This window comes from Mauremys mutica, chromosome 3 (genome assembly GCF_020497125.1).
Source record: "Mauremys mutica isolate MM-2020 ecotype Southern chromosome 3, ASM2049712v1, whole genome shotgun sequence".
Classification (NCBI taxonomy): Eukaryota; Metazoa; Chordata; order Testudines; family Geoemydidae; genus Mauremys; species Mauremys mutica.
Window position 1 is genome coordinate 3551029 of NC_059074.1, and position 17884 is coordinate 3568912.

The 17884-nt window shown below is 52.3% G+C and overlaps 1 protein-coding gene across 1 annotated transcript in view; it reads right to left on the reverse strand.

Moving 5' to 3' along the window:
- MAPRE3 (microtubule associated protein RP/EB family member 3) overlaps positions 1–17650 on the reverse strand; it is a 67105-nt gene extending 49455 nt beyond the window's left edge. The window contains exon 1 of the mRNA XM_045010055.1: positions 17584–17650. The gene's annotated coding sequence lies outside the window, so the exon portion shown is untranslated. The remainder of the gene's footprint in view (positions 1–17583) is intronic.
- Positions 17651–17884: the final 234 nt, after the last annotated feature.

Below are 17884 nucleotides of genomic sequence, written 5' to 3' on the forward strand. Positions count from 1 at the left end.
GCCAGCAGCACCTCTCCTGGAGAAACGACCACCACCATCAACTCACAAGGAAGGCACTTGACACCACCGCATTGTGAGGAGCTGTCTACGGCCACGCTCAGCCAGCTAGAGCAGCCATGCCGGTGCTGGGAAAGCTGTGTCCACCTAGCCCATCTCAGGGCAGGCCAGGGTCACGGGCTACAGTCTGTCCTCTAGGGCTCTGGCCAGGCCAATCTCAAATGAACCACGCCACTAAGTCTCTACCACTGATCATTCACTCTGAACGTCACCCTTGATGTTCAGCCTAGGATTTCGCTCCCGGAACTCCCGCCCACGGACTCAGCATTCTCTGTGGCAGTTGCATCCTCGAAGCACAACCCGCCACGCTCCGCCAGCGTCTGCCAGCCACCAGTTCTCCCCAAAGATTCCTTATCCAGGTCCCCCGCCACTCCCCTGGAGGGTGAAGAGCCTTCTCCACGAGGCAGCCCACGGCTCCCCCGCCGTGTCTCCCAGGCACCTGGTTCTCCTCCAAATACGGCACCTACCCCAAAGGTGGACGCAGCTCGTCTCGCCTCCTGTGCTCCAAGTTGCTAGGATGGGAAGCAGGGAGCAGGCGGACCTATTAGCAGTTTAGAACGGAGCTCAGTGTGTGCTGGTACGACAGCACTGGCTGCTCGCATGCTGGAACACAACCAGAACACCAAAGAAACCTGCATTTCCAGGCACGGCCCATGCATCATTCATCAGACAAGCAGGGAGTAATTAGGTCTCTGTGCATACACACTGAGAACAGAGTGCGCTGATTGGCTCACGCGGACTGTGAGCTACATAACCAGGATCACAGATGCACAGGTCGGAGCTTATTACTCAATACAACGTTCTAACTCCACGCAGAGGATGTTGTCACTCACCTGCTGCAGAAGACGCTGTGGCCTCATGCCCCTTGCTACACCCAAGGTGCGTGACGCTGTAATAATCCCACCCCTCTGGTGTGCTCAGACCTGCCTATTTTGAACACAAACAATTAGCTGCAGGATGCAAAGAGAATCCAACTGGGACATTCAGTCTGATCTGCTCAGCGGCTATTAGAACTTGTGCACAAGCAGGAGACAAGCACCTCTCAAATTCATATGTTCCACAGCTCCTCACATGCCCTCGACACACATGATTTACTCAAGGGGTAAAATCCTGCCCCCAGCCCTCTGCTTGCTGCCCACTGAGACTACAGGCCCCAGAAAGCCATGCTCTGTCTCGAGCCAAGCAGCCTCCCCCTGGCTCAGGACAGAGCATGGCATGCTGGGATTTGTAGTGGCAGCCGACCACCCCTCCATATTAAAGGTGAGCAGCTCAACACAGAATGGAGCTGCTGAGAAGTGCAGACCCTGATGTCTGCCCCGCATGACTGCTAGCTGCAGAGCGTGGGCAGCCCACCTACTCCCACATTCACATGCCAGCACAGCACGGCTCCCTGCAGCTAACAGCCACCAAGGGATCTGTTGCTGCCTTAATGCCTAGGCCCCCGGAGCGGGATGGAAGGCTAGCACGGCTGAGGACCCATGATCGCCAGACACTTCCTCCACAGACAACATAGTGCAGACTGCATAACACATGCAGAACCCTCCTCGAGAGTCACCCCTGCAGGGCCCTCTGCAAATACCAGAGCAGCTCAACCCCTCCCAAAGCAGAGCAGGAAACCCAGAACACCAGCCTCCGTCCTTGCACTGAAGCCTCATTAGCTGGGTGGGGCCTACCCTATTCCCAAACCTCACCCATAGCCGCCCAGAGAATGCTCTGGTTATTCCAGAGCCTGAGACGCACCCATCCCACTCTGCCTTACTGCTCAACTCAGACAGAAACCCCACCTAGGACACTGACACCAGAGCCCCGCTAGGTCCCTTGGACAGCAGGCTCGCCCGGCAGGGAGACTCCACATTACTGGTAAAAGCAGAAAGACGTGTCATTTGTAGGATGATAGTCCCTAGGGCCCCAACTGAGATCAGGGCCCTAGTTATTGCGCTAGGCGCTGTACGTAGTCACATTAATAAAACACCCAGGGATCCATGGTTGTAAGAGCGGAGGGTTATTACAACACAATGAGACAGAAACGTGACATCGTTACTGGAACGAAGCTCTCTTCGTAAGAGTCTTGTGGCCTGGTATCCTTTGCTCAGTTTTACCTCCCTATGCTGACCAGTATGCTAGCTGTCGTCTGGATGGCTCTCTCCACCCCAGATGTGGCTGCATTTCTGAGGACCTGTAGGAGTGTAAATCTAAGTGCTCTGAAGTGCTTCAGGATAACATAAAATATGCCTTTATCAGCCATGAGCTGCAGTTTTCTTTCATACACTGGGGGCCTAGTTTCAAATTCATCATTGCTATTCTGCACCACTGACCTGCTTGAAATTCGACCAAACCAAACCAGCCAGTGCCCATCCTAAAGAGTGCACAGTCAGAGCCCCAGCCCTGTGGAGGGCTTCCAGAGGTGGTGGGGATAACTTGGAGGGGGTCTCTCGCTCTGGTTACAGGTGGTGACACCTGGAGATCAGTTTCTCAAGGACTACACAATCCACAGAGCTTCTTTCAGTAGTTTATAACTTTGTCAAATGTTTAACTTTCCAGATTAAATTTTCTGCCTCAGGTCTCAGTTGAGCACAATATTTTTTTTGAAAATCTAAAAAGAAACTTACGCCATTTCCAAGCAGGAAGAGACAGATATACATACGCTGGCCATTACGTTAAAAGCATTGCCAACTTAAAAACCAACCCAGCGGCAGCCTGTCACCAGGCAGCGAGAGGAACCCGCAGTTTGCTACAGAGACGGTCATTGACCGGCCGCCCAAAGAGAGACTTTGGATTAGGTAGATTACAGAGGTTTAAAACGCACTTTGCACAAGCAGTTACTGCGTTTTGGTACGGCAGTGGGTTTTTCATGACGTTTCCCAGCATGCCACTGGCCCTGTGTACAGGCAAGTATGAGATAGAGGACGCAGCGTTGTTGTAGCCGGGTCAGCCCTAGGATATTAGGCAGACAAGGTGGGGGAGGGAATATCTTTTACTGGACTAACATCTATTGATAAGAGAGACAAGCTTTCGAGCTAACACCGAGCTCTTCCTCAGGTCTGGGAAAGGTGCTTCGCGTGACACTCTGACCTCCATGAAATCAAGTGGAATTTCTCATTCCTTGCACAATCCTTCAGTGTCCTTTTGGTAGCATGCACGTATGAGGCATTTCTCTGCACGTCCACATGTGTTGAGGCTCAGTGCGCAAGCAGGCAGGCCAGAGGGACTCTGCAGAAAAAGGTGCCCGCTCCTGTGCTGAGAGGCAGTCTCACGTTGTGCATGCACGGGGGGAAGAGCGAAGGCTGCCCACGTAAGAGCCAAGAAATGCCAAACTAAAGGTTGAATGTGCTTCTGGGCAAGCCTGCCTTCTCTAAACCAAGTGTTCTGCGGGGAAAACCGGGGAGGGCAGGGGCACTGGCTCCCACCACACTGCAGGGGATGCCAAGGCAAACCACTGCTCTTCTGAGAGCAGCTCAACATCGCACAGAGCTGGGCCTTGGTTTAATGTTGCCTTCAAAATCTCACACACAATAGAACACAACACACTCCAACTGATCTTCCTCTGGAGGAATGAAAGGCAGGAAAGTCCAGGCATTTCAAACCCAGCATCCCTCCACAGATCCCAAAGTCCCCGGAAACAGCTCCCAAGAATCAATATCAGAGGCTGAGACACAAACTGTCTCACGAACCAGAATCTGCCACTTCAGGAACAACTCGATGTTTCACAAAACTACAGGATCTGGGCCTGATCCGGCAGAGCCTCCCTGCACGGGCAGGGCTGGTTAGACTTTTGTTACCTGCCGCCGCAGAAAGCACTGCATGGGGCTCTACAAGTGTGTGCCTTCAACAAAAGCGCAGGGAGTGGGAACCAGTAAAACCAAATCAGGACAATGAATCTGGATTCTGACCAGCACAGTGGAAGAGCTTCAAGGTAGGATGAATCTAGGGCTTAAACTGGTGACAAGCTTGTTCTGAAGATGTAAAAGGTACAACCGAAAAAACCACTCAGTTATTTCTTGCTTGCCATCCAGCCAGCACTTAGGATCGTATCTGCATCCCTCACAAGACAAACCCATCCCGTAATGGCCCTGCCTAACATTATTCCACATGGCTGCGATTTTTCCCTGTAACATGGAATAGGATAATCTTGCTTAAGTAAACTTAAAATACACTCCTCTTTAGGTTTCAGACTAGCAGCCGTGTTAGTCTGTATCCGCAAAAAGAACAGGAGTACTTGTGGCATCTTAGAGAGTAACAAATTTATTTCAGCATAAGCTTTCGTGGGCTACAGCTCACTTCTTCAGATGCATAGCATGGAACACACAGAGAGGAGATATTTATACATACAGAGAACCTGAAAAGGTGGAAGTAGCCACACCAACTGGAAGAGTCTAATCAATTGAGATGAGCTATCGTCAGCAGGAGAAAAAAAACCAAAAAACTTTTGAAGTGATAATTGAGATGACCCATAGAAGGTGTGAGGAGAACTTAACATAAGGAAATAGATTCAATTAGTGTAATGACCCAACCATTCACAGTCTCTGTTTAAACCTAAGTTAATTGTATCTAATTGCATATTAATTCGAGTTCAGGAGACTGATCCAAATCTGGGAAAAGCACACAGACTGGCAAGCTGAAATGAAAGCTAGCCCAGCCAGCGTCCTTCTCTGCCACCCATGGAACCAGACACAGATGGTTAACACACGTATGAACACCAACATTCCCTATAAAAGCAGCATTTCCCACTCACCTCTGTGGCTGAAACTGACAAATGTACCCAAACCCATCACATTCCCTCCTTTCCGCACGCTCCCCTTACCAGCGTTGGAGAAACAACCACAGGAAATAAGTGTCTCCCCTGACTCGTAGCTTGTAAAAAGAACCAAGGTCAAAGGCAGTTTGACTGGGTGTAGACAGCAGGGTCACGTGCAACTGCAATATTTTAGAGAACATGCTATAAAACATTTTTCAATAGCACCCATTACTTGGCTTCAAATTAATTCCCAGCCGCCAAGAGACAGCTTGGGGCCTGTGTGTAGCACCTGCGGCTACTTCAGCACTAGGCAGGCTACTAGCATTGAATGGAAGAAAACTAAACAGTCTGCACCAATCCCAAATGAGAGCGTTTGTAAACAAGCTGTGTGCGAACTCTCCCTACAAAAGGATCAGAGACAGGCAGCCCTTCCCCACCCCAATGCTAAGCTGATGCTTGGACTCTTACTGAAGGCTTCCCCTTGGACTGTCACGGCAGGCTTTTTTAAAATGTTCAGGATGTTTTCAAAACTCCATTATTACAGCCCTGGGCAGCACGAGCCGGACCTTGCCCAGGACAGGCAGACTGAGCCTGGCTGTCTGTCACAACACTCCCAAAGTCCCTCTGAGTCAGGCAGATGCATTTACAAGCAATCCTGTGTCTCGCGAGCCCTTTGGGCCCCAGGAGGTTCCCAGAATTCCAGCACTACGTTGCCCATGGCCGTCTTGCTGCCTCCTCCCCAGCCCAGCGCTCGGCTCCTGGTCCCAGCGAGAGACGGCATTCCCCCGGTACAGAACCACAGCTGCCTGGACTGCACTCACAGCCCCATGCTCACTGCGGAGCCCTTCCCAAGTGCCATGTCCAGTGAGAGCCGCAGCTTCCTGTGAAATGAGCCCTCTGGAACTGGGCTTGCTCGGAATTTGCCAAGATCCAGCCTCCCCCGTACGCGCTGTTCTGACCTCGTCTCCCCAGCCAGTCTATGTACTGGCGCCCCTGCTCACACCACATTTGGTTCAAGTTTCTCCTCACTTGCAGCGTTCTCCATAGGGCAGCTCTGCCTGCCTCTGCCATCCTCCTCCTCCCGGTGCCTCTGCAGCACTTCTCTCCCGACTGCTCACTTTGTCTCCTCCAGAACTCACACCTCCCCATGCAGCCCCATTCATTGGCACAGCAGTCACCCCAGCTCCCCCTCACACCCTGCAAAACCGGTGTTTTTGCTAGAGCTTGGCTCTGTCTTCCATTAAGGTGGTGCCCAGAACTGAGCTCCATGTCCCAGGCGGGGTCTCGGCCCTGCTATACTTTGGCTTCCTAACCCCACTGCCTGTGTGCTTGGTGCTGTACAAAATAGAGGGGGTGACAATCCCTGCCCCCAAGAGCTCACAGACAAAGCAATCGAGACCAGAGGCTGGGGCCAGGGGATGGGCCTGGGTTGGAGGACGAGTGTGACAACAGCTCTTACTGAAGGCACACACCACAGAAGAAGCGACTCACACAAGTGGTTTGAAGCAAGAAAAGGTGTTTGGCTCACACCCCCTCGGAGCTCAGGAATAAGGTGTGAAGGCAGGAGTGGGAGGAAGACACGCAGCAGTGAGGGAGGCAGGGGCATACTGAGCAAGGGTGGGGGCGAGACTCCGGCTCCTGCCACAGTCCCAGAGTAGATGATTCTGGGAAACTGATCATCAACGAAACCATTAGGGGGTGACATTCAAAAACCAGTAGGAGAACACTTCAACCACTCTGGCCATTCAGGAACAGATTTAAAGGTGGCAATTTTGCAACAGAAAAGCTTCAAAAACAGACTCCAAGGAGAAACTGCTGAACTTGAATTGATATGCAAACTAGATACTATCAATTTAGGCTTAAACAGAGACTGGGAATGGCTGAGCCATTACACACATTGAATCTATTCCCCCATGTTAAGTATCCTCACAGCTTCTTGTCAAACTGACTTAAATGGGCCATCTTGATTATCACTACAAAAGTTTTTTTTCCTCCTGCTGACAACAGCTCATCTTAATTAATTAGCCTCTTAGCGTTGGTTGGGCAACTCCCACCTTTTCATGTTCTCCGTATGTATATACATCTCCTCACTATATGTTCCATTCTGTGCATCCGATGAAGTGGGCTGCAGCCCACGAAAGCTTAGGCTCAAATAAATGTGTTAGTCTCTAAGGTGCCACAAGTCCTCCTGTTCTTTTTATTTAAATGGGCTTCAGGGCCATCACCTCACTGACGTGAATGGGCAAATCCCCACCTCCACAAAGCGACCTGCAAAGGAAAACACAGGGGATGAACGTGACCTGAAAGTCCAGTCCCCTCTTTCCCTCAAAAATATCTTCTTTGGCTTTTTAAAAAGGTGTAACTCTCAGAACCTACCTCCAGTTAGCTGGTCAGTTAGTATAACTGTGACATGCCCAGAGCCTGAAATCCCACAGCGGAAAGGAGACGAGATTTAGTCAGACTGTTTGCTTGTTTGTTTTTGTTAACACCTATTTAACTCAAACTCCTGCCAAATGCTTGGGAGAGAAGAGCATTTTGTTAAAGATTCAATACACCCACTCCTCCGACTGCGGGCTCAGACAGATGACAAGACTTGGTATTTCTAGATCAAAGCCAAGCACAACTAAACGCTCAGACCTGCAGGGACTTGCTGGGTCAGTAACATATCAAGCACCAGCTCACTCTTGCCACCATGAGATGGGGGGAAGGAAGAACCGAGACCTGAGACACAGGCAGGAGCAGCACTGTGCAAAGCCTGCCAGGTTCGATGCTATTTTTACATTGTCACTTCTCTGTCCATAACTGCCCTGAAGGAAATCAGCACTCGAGGCACAAAGGGGACTAAGGAACACCAGGAAAAGCAAATGTCGAAGCATGTGAAGAGCAGAGGGAATTTGCAAAGGTCACTTTCGCTTTTCAGAGCAAAGATGGATTTTCCCAGACATGCTGCCAAGGCCATCAGGGAAAGATGTCCAAAGGTCTCTTCTCACTCCCAGCACTCTACTCTGAAACTCTCCACAGAAGCCTCCCCACTTCCTCACCAGAAATGCTTGCAAGGCAAAACTGGAATTTAGCTTCCATGGCATTTTAATGGTTGAACTGCTGAATGCTGTTTAATTAATGACCAATCGTTAAACGATGCTTGGATATGTTTTTATTCAGAGAATCACTGCACAGTCCTGATCTCTTTCCACAAGAGTCTCAGGAGGTTATTAGCCCAACTCCTAATGAAGATCCCCAATTAGACACAGAAGACGACAAAACAACTGCGAATACCTCATGGATAATAAAAGCACATGTCACAAATGTTAGGCATGCAGTTTTAAACAAACAGAGTCTAGCCAAAAAAAAAAAAAGGCAGGAGGAGAATGAAATCAGTCACAACGTTGGACTTGTTTATTCAGTGTTAAAGGCAAAACAGCCAGGACCGCTGCCAAAACCTCATTATCAACTTTTCATCCTGGTTGTTACTTGCCCTGAATTATTTTCCACCAGAAGCCGGGCAATCAGTGAGTGGATAACCTGTGGCAATTAACCAAGGGAAAAACCTGAAGAATCTGCCAACATCCTCCTCCCCACTCCCCCGAACATAACTAAGCAGTACAGATTACAGCCGAGCGAGATAATGCTTCAGGAGGGTTGCTTATGCATGTATAAGCGGGAATCAGTTTCGTATTTCAGCCCTGGCCCTGCTTGCTGTAGCATGCCAACAAACTCACTCCAATAAGTTGTGATCTCAGTGACTTTGCATGTTTCTCCTGACCTGTGTGATAGAACCAGGCCAGGTGGGTGCAGCAGAATAGCAGAAGGCAGATATACTGGCCACTGGATTAACAGTTTTCTGTTCCCTGACTGACCAGAGCAGGGGCTGCTCCAGGCTAATGAGAACACCTCACTCTAATTAACCTGCAGAGTTAGGTGAGGCCATTAAGCTAATGTGACCACTTGACTCTAATTAAGGCCCTGCTGATACTATAAAAAGGGCTCACTCCAGTCAGGCAGGGGAGAGGAAGTGTGGCTGAAGGGCTGGGTAATGAAGACACCCCCAAACCATTGGTAAAGGAGCCCTAAGGTAAGGGTGAAGCAGGAGAGCTGTGGGGAAGTAGCCCAGGGAAATGTAGCAACTCTGGCAGTGAAAGGTTGGCTGCCAACAGCTGCTACCATTAGGGTCCCTGGGCTGGAACCCGGAGTAGAGGGCGGGCCCGGGTTCCCCCCAACCCACCACTACAGGAACAGCTCCTGGAAGGGGAAGTCAGGTCCCTGTCAGGACAGGAGGCTGAACAGAGACTGTGGGAGTTCTCTCACCAACCTCCTTGCAGGCCTATGATGAAAAGGGCTCAGTAGACTGTAACCCTGGCCCTAGAGAGAGAAGGGCTATGGGGAGGGTCACAGTGAGCCACTGAGGCTAAGCATAAACCGCCTAGAAGCGCAGGACCCATGGGGGCAAGGTCAGAGCTTTGCCACACCTGTCATAGAGGTAAACAAACAAACAGTAGCTGGGCTGGCCCCATCCAACTCCAGAGCAACCATGCAGTAACACCTGCTGGGAGGAATCACTAACTACCAAGGCTTACAGCAGGTCTTCTGTTCTAGGACGGGACGGGCACACTTTTTGGCCCGAGGGCCACATTGGGGAATAGAAATTGCATGGCGGGCCATGAATGCTCACAAAATTGGGGTGGAGGTGCAGCCGGGGGTGAGGGCTCTGGGGTGGGGCTGGGGATGAGGAGTTTGGGGTGTAGGGGGGTGCTCCGGGCTGGGATCAAGGCGTTTGGAGACTGGCAGAGGGATCAAGGTTGGGGCATGGGGAGAGGCTCGGGGTGCAGGCTCCACACAGCACTTACCTCAAGCGGCTCCCGGAAGCAGTGCCATGTCCCTTCTCCAGCTCCTACAATTGGAGTGGCCCCTGACCCTCGGAGCGGGGCCATGCAGTTGCTTCCAGGAGCCGCGTGGTGAAGCCCGACCCGGAGCCCTGGCTGGAGCACCGGGGCAAGCCCCAGACCCTGCTCCTCAGCGGGAGCTCGCGGGCCAGCTTAAAACGGCTTGCAGGCCGGCCCCGGCCCACGGGCCATAGTTTGTCCACCCCTGTTCTAGGACCATCTCTATGATGCTTGTTAAAATTACAAGTAAACAAAGACCGGAAAGTCAGATGAATTAGCCTGGACAGTTAGTGTGGCCAGGAGTCAGACCAGGGTGGAACAGTGACTAGAAAACCAGGAGGAATTGTTTTCAGGCCCACATGCTTAAACCATTGGCAAGACCCCTGCTCACCTGCCAGAGCTGAGAGTTCCTTTATCCTGTCCCAGGCTGGCACAGATCTCTCCATTTCCTTCCAATGAGCCCCCTCTCCTCCCTGCCAGGCTGCTGGTAAGGTGCCTACCACTGAGGTATCCAAGCACCTCCAGGCTCCCACGGAGCTGAGACAGCACTAGCACAAATACACAGACGTGCATCCCCACCTGCCTCCGCTGGCTCCCCACTCACACCTGCCTGCCTTGGTTGCAATGACCATCTCAGACCTTGTTTCTCTCTTCTCTTCTACCAGCTGTCTCCTCCAGCTCTTCACACAACCCAGCTACTGTTGGTGCAAGAGCCTTCTCTGAAGGCCTGAACCGCCTCACTTTCTCTCTCCCATCACAGATTTTCTTGCTCACTTCAACCCTCAGCTGAAAACCTCTCTTTTCTCCCTTCATTCCCCTCCCTCCCACATGACTCCAATGTCTGTGGGCTTGGCTACACTTACAAATTTGCAGCGCTGCAGCAGGGTGTGAAAACACACCCTCTCCAGCGCTGCAAATTGCGGCGCTGCAAAGCGCCAGTGTGGTCAAAGCCCCAGCGCTGGGAGCGCGGCTCCCAGCGCTGTCCGTTATTCCCCACAGGGAGGTGGAGTACGGACAGCACTGGGAAAGCTCTCTCCCAGCGCAGGCGCTTTGACTACACTTAGCGCTTCAAAGCGCTGCCACGGCAGCGCTTTGAAGTGTAAGTGTAGCCAAAGCCTCAGAGAAGATGCTGTACGTAACAACAAGGCTGCGCTCTGTGCCAGCGGGACACAACACATGACATCAGACTTCCCTCCTGGGCTCTTGTACGGAGGGTTTTCTTTATAGATCTGTCTGAGATCAGCCTTCCCTACCTGAATATATCCTAGGGGCACAGGAACTGCCAGAGTGGAGCAGCCTTGAGGCCCGTCTTTCACAGTGGCCAGCACCAGATGCTACAGAGGAAGGTGTAAGAACGCGGTGGTAAGCTGTGGGATAAGCTGCCCCCACATTAGGTCTCCCCCAGGAACACAAGAGTTGTCAGACAGAAATTCCCGATTTCCCTTCTCCAGACCATGCATCGTATTATTAGTGTTATCGTCATTGCATCTCTGCGGTTTTGTTTTGCTATAGCCCCTAGGGGCCCTACTCTAGGGTGACCAGATGTCCCAAATTTATAGGGACAGTCCCGATTTTTGGGTCTTTTTCTTATATGGGCTCCTATTGCCCCCTACCCCCATCCCGATTTTTCACATTTGCTGTCTGGTCACCCTACCCTGCTTGCAGAGCAGGAGCCCTTCGCGTCAGGCGCTGGACAAATACAGAGAAGAAAGATGGTCTCTGCCCCAAGGAGCTGACACTCTAAGTAGCAGATAAGAGACACCAGAGGGAGAGAGAGACAGACAGATGGGGGAGCACAGGGAAACGGTGAGACAATACTGGTCAGCATGATACTTCTATATCATCCCCCATCATTCGTCTCCTTTCCAAGGTAACAATCCCCAATGGTTTTTTCAAGCCTTTCATCATTCTTATCACTCTTCTCTGAGCCCCATCCAGTCTGCAGGACCCTGTGTGAGACGGGCTGTTCTGCACGCACCACAAAATCCATTAATAGAGCCTTATATTATCCTCCATCCTGTTCCTTACGCCGCCTGACATCTCGCGTGCTCTTCTGCCCATAGTCACAATTTAAGCAAAGGTTTTCAGGGACGCCCAGGTCCCTTTCCTGAGCTGATTGTTAATTTAAAACCCTATAATGTATGAGAAGCTTCAGTTTCTCTCTGCTATGCATTTATTTGCATTAATCCTCATCGAAGTGCATTTGCCATCATGTTGCCCATTCACCTAGAATCATAGAATCTCAGGGTTGGAAGGGACCTCAGGAGGTATCTAGTCCAACCCCCTGCTCAAAGCAGGACCAACCCCAACTAAATCATCCCAGCCAGGGCTTTGTCAAGCCTGACCTTAAAAACCTCTAAGGAAGGAGATTCCACCACCTCCCTAGGTAACCCATTCCAGTGCTTCACCACCATCCTAGTAAAATAGCGTTTCCTAATATCCAACCTAGACCTTCCCCACTGCAACTTGAGACCATTGCTGCTTGTTCTGTTATCTGCCACCACTGAGAACAGCCGAGCTCCATCCTCTTTGAAACCCCATTTCAGGTAGTTGAAGGATGCTATCAAATCCCCCCTCACTCTTCTCTTCTGCAGACTAAATAAGCCCAGTTCCCTCAGCCTCTCCTCATAAGTCATGTGCTCCAGCCCCCTAATCATTTTTGTTGCCCTCCACTGGACTCTCTCCAGTTTGTCCACATCCTTTCTGTAGTGGGGGGAACAAAATTGGACACATTACTCCAGATGTGGCCTCACCAGTGCTGAATCGAGGGGAATAATCACTTCCCTCAATCTGCTGGCAGTGCTCCTACTAATACAGCCCAATATGCCGTTGGCCTTCTTGGCAACAAGGGCACACTGTTGACTCATATCCAGCTTCTCATCCACTGTAACCCCTAGTTCCTTTTCTGCAGAACTGCTACTTAGCCAGTCGGTCCCCAGCCTGTAGTGGTGCATGGGATTCTTCTGTCCTAAGTGCAGGACTCTGCACTTGTCCTTGTTGAACCTCATCAGATTCTTTTGGCCCAATCCTCTAATTTGTCTGGGTCACTCTGGACCCTATCCCTATCCCCATCCCCCAGCGTATCTACCTCTCCCCTGCAGTTTAGTGTCATCTGCGAACTGGCTGAGAGTGCAATCCAGCCCATCATCCAGATCATTAATGAAGATGTTGAACAAAACCGGCCCCAGGACTGGTTGGCAGCCTGGTTAGATATCACTCGAGTTACTCACAGTCCTCTGGCTTTGAGTAAACTACGTACCATTTAGTATCTATTAGAGAGTCCAGGCAGAAATTGATGACTCTGGACGACACCCCATAGGGTTCATTTAGTGACTATGTTCTTGGACTCGCCTACTCAGACATAATTACCCTACACAATATCCTCTGCAATATTAATGTCGAGTGCATTCTGATCACTCTTACCTTCCACTGGTTCTGAAGCAGACTAATACAGCCTTGCAGGGCAGTCAGAAAAAGGCACAGCAAAGTCTGCTTACTGGCCCTGGCATGGAGGGTAACGGGAAAGAAACAATCCCACTCAGGCATGCGGAGAGATCGCTGCAAGGTGGAGTAATTCTGCCACACTTTCAGAGCACGGTCGGTCCCCCCGTCTTTACTGGCCAGATTTGCCAGAAGTCTGAAGCTGGTGAGAAATCTCTCGGAAGCAAGACTTCCCCCCCCCCCTCCCCTCCCCTCCCCCCACACACACACCCATTGACTTTGAATCACAGGATCTCACATTCCCATCAGGTATCTCGTTGTTTTTCATGGGCTTCAGGCAGAATGGCGCTCCCTTTTGAAAACATAAGAATGGCCAGACTGGGTCAGACCAAAGGTCCATCTAGCCCAGTGTCCTGTCTTCCGACAGTGGCCAATGCCAGGTGCTCTAGAGGGAATGAACAGAACAGGGAATCATCCAGTGACCCACCCAGCTTCTAGCAAACAGAGGATAGGGACACCATTCCTGCCCATCCTGGCTAATAGCCATTGATGGACCGATCCTCCATGAACTTATCTAGGGTTTTTTTTTGTTTTTTGGGGGTTTTTTTTGGGAACCTTGTTATGGTCTTGGCCTTCACAACATCCTCTGGCAAAGAGTTCTGCGGGTTGACTGTGTTGACTTCCTGTTTTAAACCTGCTGTGTATTAATTTCATTTGGTGACCCCTGGTTCTTGTGTTATGAGAAGGAGTAAATAACACTTCTTTATTTACTTTCTCCACACCAGCCAATATGTAAAGTTCCTTGCCATCAGACCTGTGAGGGAGAACTGAAACCAAGACAGTGCCCCACTGAACCTTCCTCGGAGCTTCGCCCAGCAGAACTCCCCGAGGAAGGAGAGGGGCAGCCTATTCAGGTCTCCCCTTGGTTTGTCAGTACTCCATGTGGGCAGTGAAATGGCCAGGGAGCTGCTGGGAGCTCAGCACTCTGGGAGCCAAGCCCCTGACTGAGGTGCCCAAGCAGGCCATTAGGCTTCTATGTTTTAAGAAGGGGGAGCACAAGGAAATGGTGAGACAACATTGGCTATGATTTTTTCCTGTCATGGTGAGAAAATATCTAATAGAAGTGGTGGCTTTTGGCCTCCAATCAACTAGTACCCGTCAGCCCTAATTCCCCATTGGGATGGGATCAATGCATAACTACTTGAACTAAAATCTTCATGGACAGTCATCCAAATGGCTCTTTCTCCCCTAAGAGATGGAACAGCTCCAAGCAAATACACACTCGGCAGCACAGCAGGTAAACAGGCAGGCAGAGATTTGCAATCATCCCACTGTAAGGTCGGAGGCCTTCTTCTGCAGTGAGAGACAGCAGCCATGAGCTAAGCTGCAGAGAGTCCCAGCCTCACCTTCCAGTTATTGCACCAAAACTGTACTATGGGGCTGTTCAGAAGGCTCCTGTCCTAACAGTGCCCATCACCACCAGGTAAAGAAACGGAGCTTAAGTTGGTTAAAGAAAACTTTGTTTGATGGCATCTGCCTGGCAAGGAACCACTTCACAGCTGTGATTGTGAAACCTCTACTTCTATTGTTTTGCCTTTATGGTCCCTACTTCTCTATTGTTTATCTGTAGGGGCTCTGTCTGGTTCTGCCTGTTGCATAGCTGATTTACACCTTACAGAGTCAGCTAAGGTGGCGGGGTCTGACTGGGTAAAGAGCTGTTTCATAATGGGTGAAAAATACTGTTTGGCAGAACTTCGGTTTACAATGACTGGTGAAGGTAGAGCTAAGCAGGACTCAGGTTTCACTATGTAAATTGGGGTCCAAAAGGAAGTTCTTTAGGAACAACTCCAGGACACAGTCCCAAGTTCAGAGCTGCCAACCATACTGTGCAGAAGCTGGAGCCCTTGGACGACCTGATCCTGACTGGCCAGCAGGAAAAGTTCATCTGCCTTATGAGGAGTGGTGAGCACTGTATGCTTAGCATGCAAATTCTGTGTTGGTAACTGATAATTAATAGAGGTTAAGGATATTACTGTGTAAGGCTCTTTCACTGGTAAAAGGCCCCGCAAACCCGCAGAAGATTACACCCTGAGCCCTAGGAACTGGGTAAGGGTAGAGGTGAGCACGTCACACCAGGGTGCTGCTCTGACTTCCCCTCATCCAATTCCAGACCTGTTTACCTCTGTGACCACGCTTCCACGTGCACACTGTTATAGGACGTCACAGCACAGGGCTGTGGAATTCCCCAACCCCAGGGACCAGGAGAAGCCAGCATCTGACCATTTTAAGGCCTAGCACAAGCCTCTTCTCTAAGCAGGCAACTGCTCAGTTAACAGAGGGGCCAAGCAAAGCTTCTCCAAGACTGATCCCACTGAGACAGAAGCCTGATAATGGGGACAAGAGTTTAGCTCCTTTCCTAAGTGATCCTTCATTTTGCATGTGGTGACCAGCTGCTTCAGTAACAGCAACATTAGAAATACAGAGACCTGAGCTTTACTGATGCCCCTCTCCCACCACCATAACCCTGTTATATCGGTAAGTTCCTCTGGGACCTGGCGTCTTTGCCTACAGCCCCATAAGCACAACCACTGCACCAAATACACTGTAACATCTGCAGTAGCCCAGCTGGTTTAAGTTAGGAACTGCTCTTTACTCTTTCAGCCATATCTCAGAAAAACCTCTGATTCAAGAGTGGATTTTAACTGCATACATTCATATTCTAAGGCCATTGTTCACCTGAACAGCCAGAGTGATGGCAAGTTTAAGGGGCCACAATTACCAGTTCTGCAGAACCATTTTCTAGCACTTCCCATCACAGGGCTAACCTGCCCCACACTTTGTGCATTTCTCGCCCAACCACCAGTGCTTCTCCAAAGGCAGGAGCACAAAGAGACGCTTTCTGCTGCTTGTCCAGCTCTCTCTTCTCTGCACTCACCAAGTCATTCCTCAGGGTTCCTGATACACTTCCACCACCTTCTGCTTCGCCAACCCCACAGGGTTGCAGCCCTGAATTCAGATCTCCATGTGCCTCAGCTGGGGCAGACGGAGTGGTCCATCCACCTTCATCTTTAGCTGGTGGCCATAAAGACTACAGATCCCAGTATGCATTGCCCCACACCCATATGAGCTCTAAGAACAAAAAATCCCACGCATGCTGGGACATGTAGTCTTAGCTGTCTGCTCCTCCATATTAAAGGTGAGGGTATCTGCAGGTTACACGCGGCCCTAGGGCTCTGGGCAAGTTGCAGACGTAGCCCTTGGTAGGACAAGAGTCGGGGATCCCTGGTGTATGGGAAATGTGCATACAAAGCAATTTATATTAAGTAAAATATCACAGAAACTAGGAGGCTGCATCCACTGGCTTTTCAGCTCTCTCTAGCTACTGGCAGCAGCAGGCCCTTTGCACGGGGAGTGAGCGTCTAGACGATTACTCTCTCGGAGGAGGTTTTCCCACTCATCCATACGGCACAGAATATGTTTACACTCAGTCTTGGAGTCCAAGGCTCTAATCTCAAAAGCATTAAAGTGAGCAGAGACTTTTCTGGCTCTGTGGCTGAGCATGTATGCCTCTGACCAGGCTGTCAGATGTGGAGCCCAGTGGATCACGCCTACACTTATGTCAGGAAAAAGAAGGATTTAATCCACCCCCAGCGGACGGACAGCTACCAAAAAAGCGACAGCTACACTGAAGCTTCAGTTCTGTCACAAAACTAAAAATACCAGGGGGTGATGGGTTGGAACAGGTGTGCTCCGGACACAGCCTGGAGGGGCTCAGGCCGCTCCCTGCCAGCTGGGTACCAGCAAGAGCATTTACCCCCCGGACAGCGAAATGCCCTGGGCGGGAGGAGCCACTGGGGGCAATTCACACCACAGGCAGCCGGCAGAGAGAGGCACGTTCCTGCCCCCCGCCATCGGCACCAGCCGCCCCCGCCCCCGCCTGTCACCCCGCGTCTGCCCCGGCCCCGGCCCCCCGCCATCGGCACCAGCCGCCCCCGCCCCCGCCTGTCACCCCGCGTCTCCCCCGCGCCTGCCCCGGCCCCGGCCCCCCGCCATCGGCACCAGCCGCCCCCGCCTGTCACCCCGCGTCTCCCCCGCGCCTGCCCCGGCCCCGGCCCCCCGCCATCGGCACCAGCCGCCCCCGCCTGTCACCCCGCGTCTCCCCCGGCGGCGGGGCCCGGCCCCGGCCCCCCGCCATCGGCACCAGCCGCCCCCGCCCCCGCCTGTCACCCCGCGTCGGCCCCGGCCCCCCGCCATCAGCACCAGCCACCCCCGCACCCGCCTGTCACCCCGCGTCTCCCCCGGCGGCGGGGCCCGGCCCCAGGGGTGGGGGCAGCGCCCCCCAGCTTCGCCCCGCGGGGCACCCGGAAGCTGTGGGGCCCCCCGCCCGCAGGGGCCCCGCGGGCTCAGGCAGGCCGGGGCCGGGGCCGGGGCCGGGGCCGTGTCGGGGGCCGGGCCCGGCCCCGCACTCACCGCGCTCGGGCCGCCGGCTCGCTCCGGCCGCTGCTCGCTGCGTCTGCACCGCGCCGGGCTCTGCGGGAGGGGCCGCACCGCGCATGCGCCACTGCCCCCCCTCCGGGGACCGGCCTGCCCCGCCCATCCCGGAGCCATGGCAACCACCGCCGCAGCGGCCGGGCCGGGCCCCCCCCACCCCCACCCCCTCACATCGCCCCCACCCCATCCCCCACAGCCCCCTCCCCGCACCCCACACACCTCCCTGCCCCCCCGCACCCCTACCCTCCTCACATAGCCCCCACCCTCACCCCCACATCGC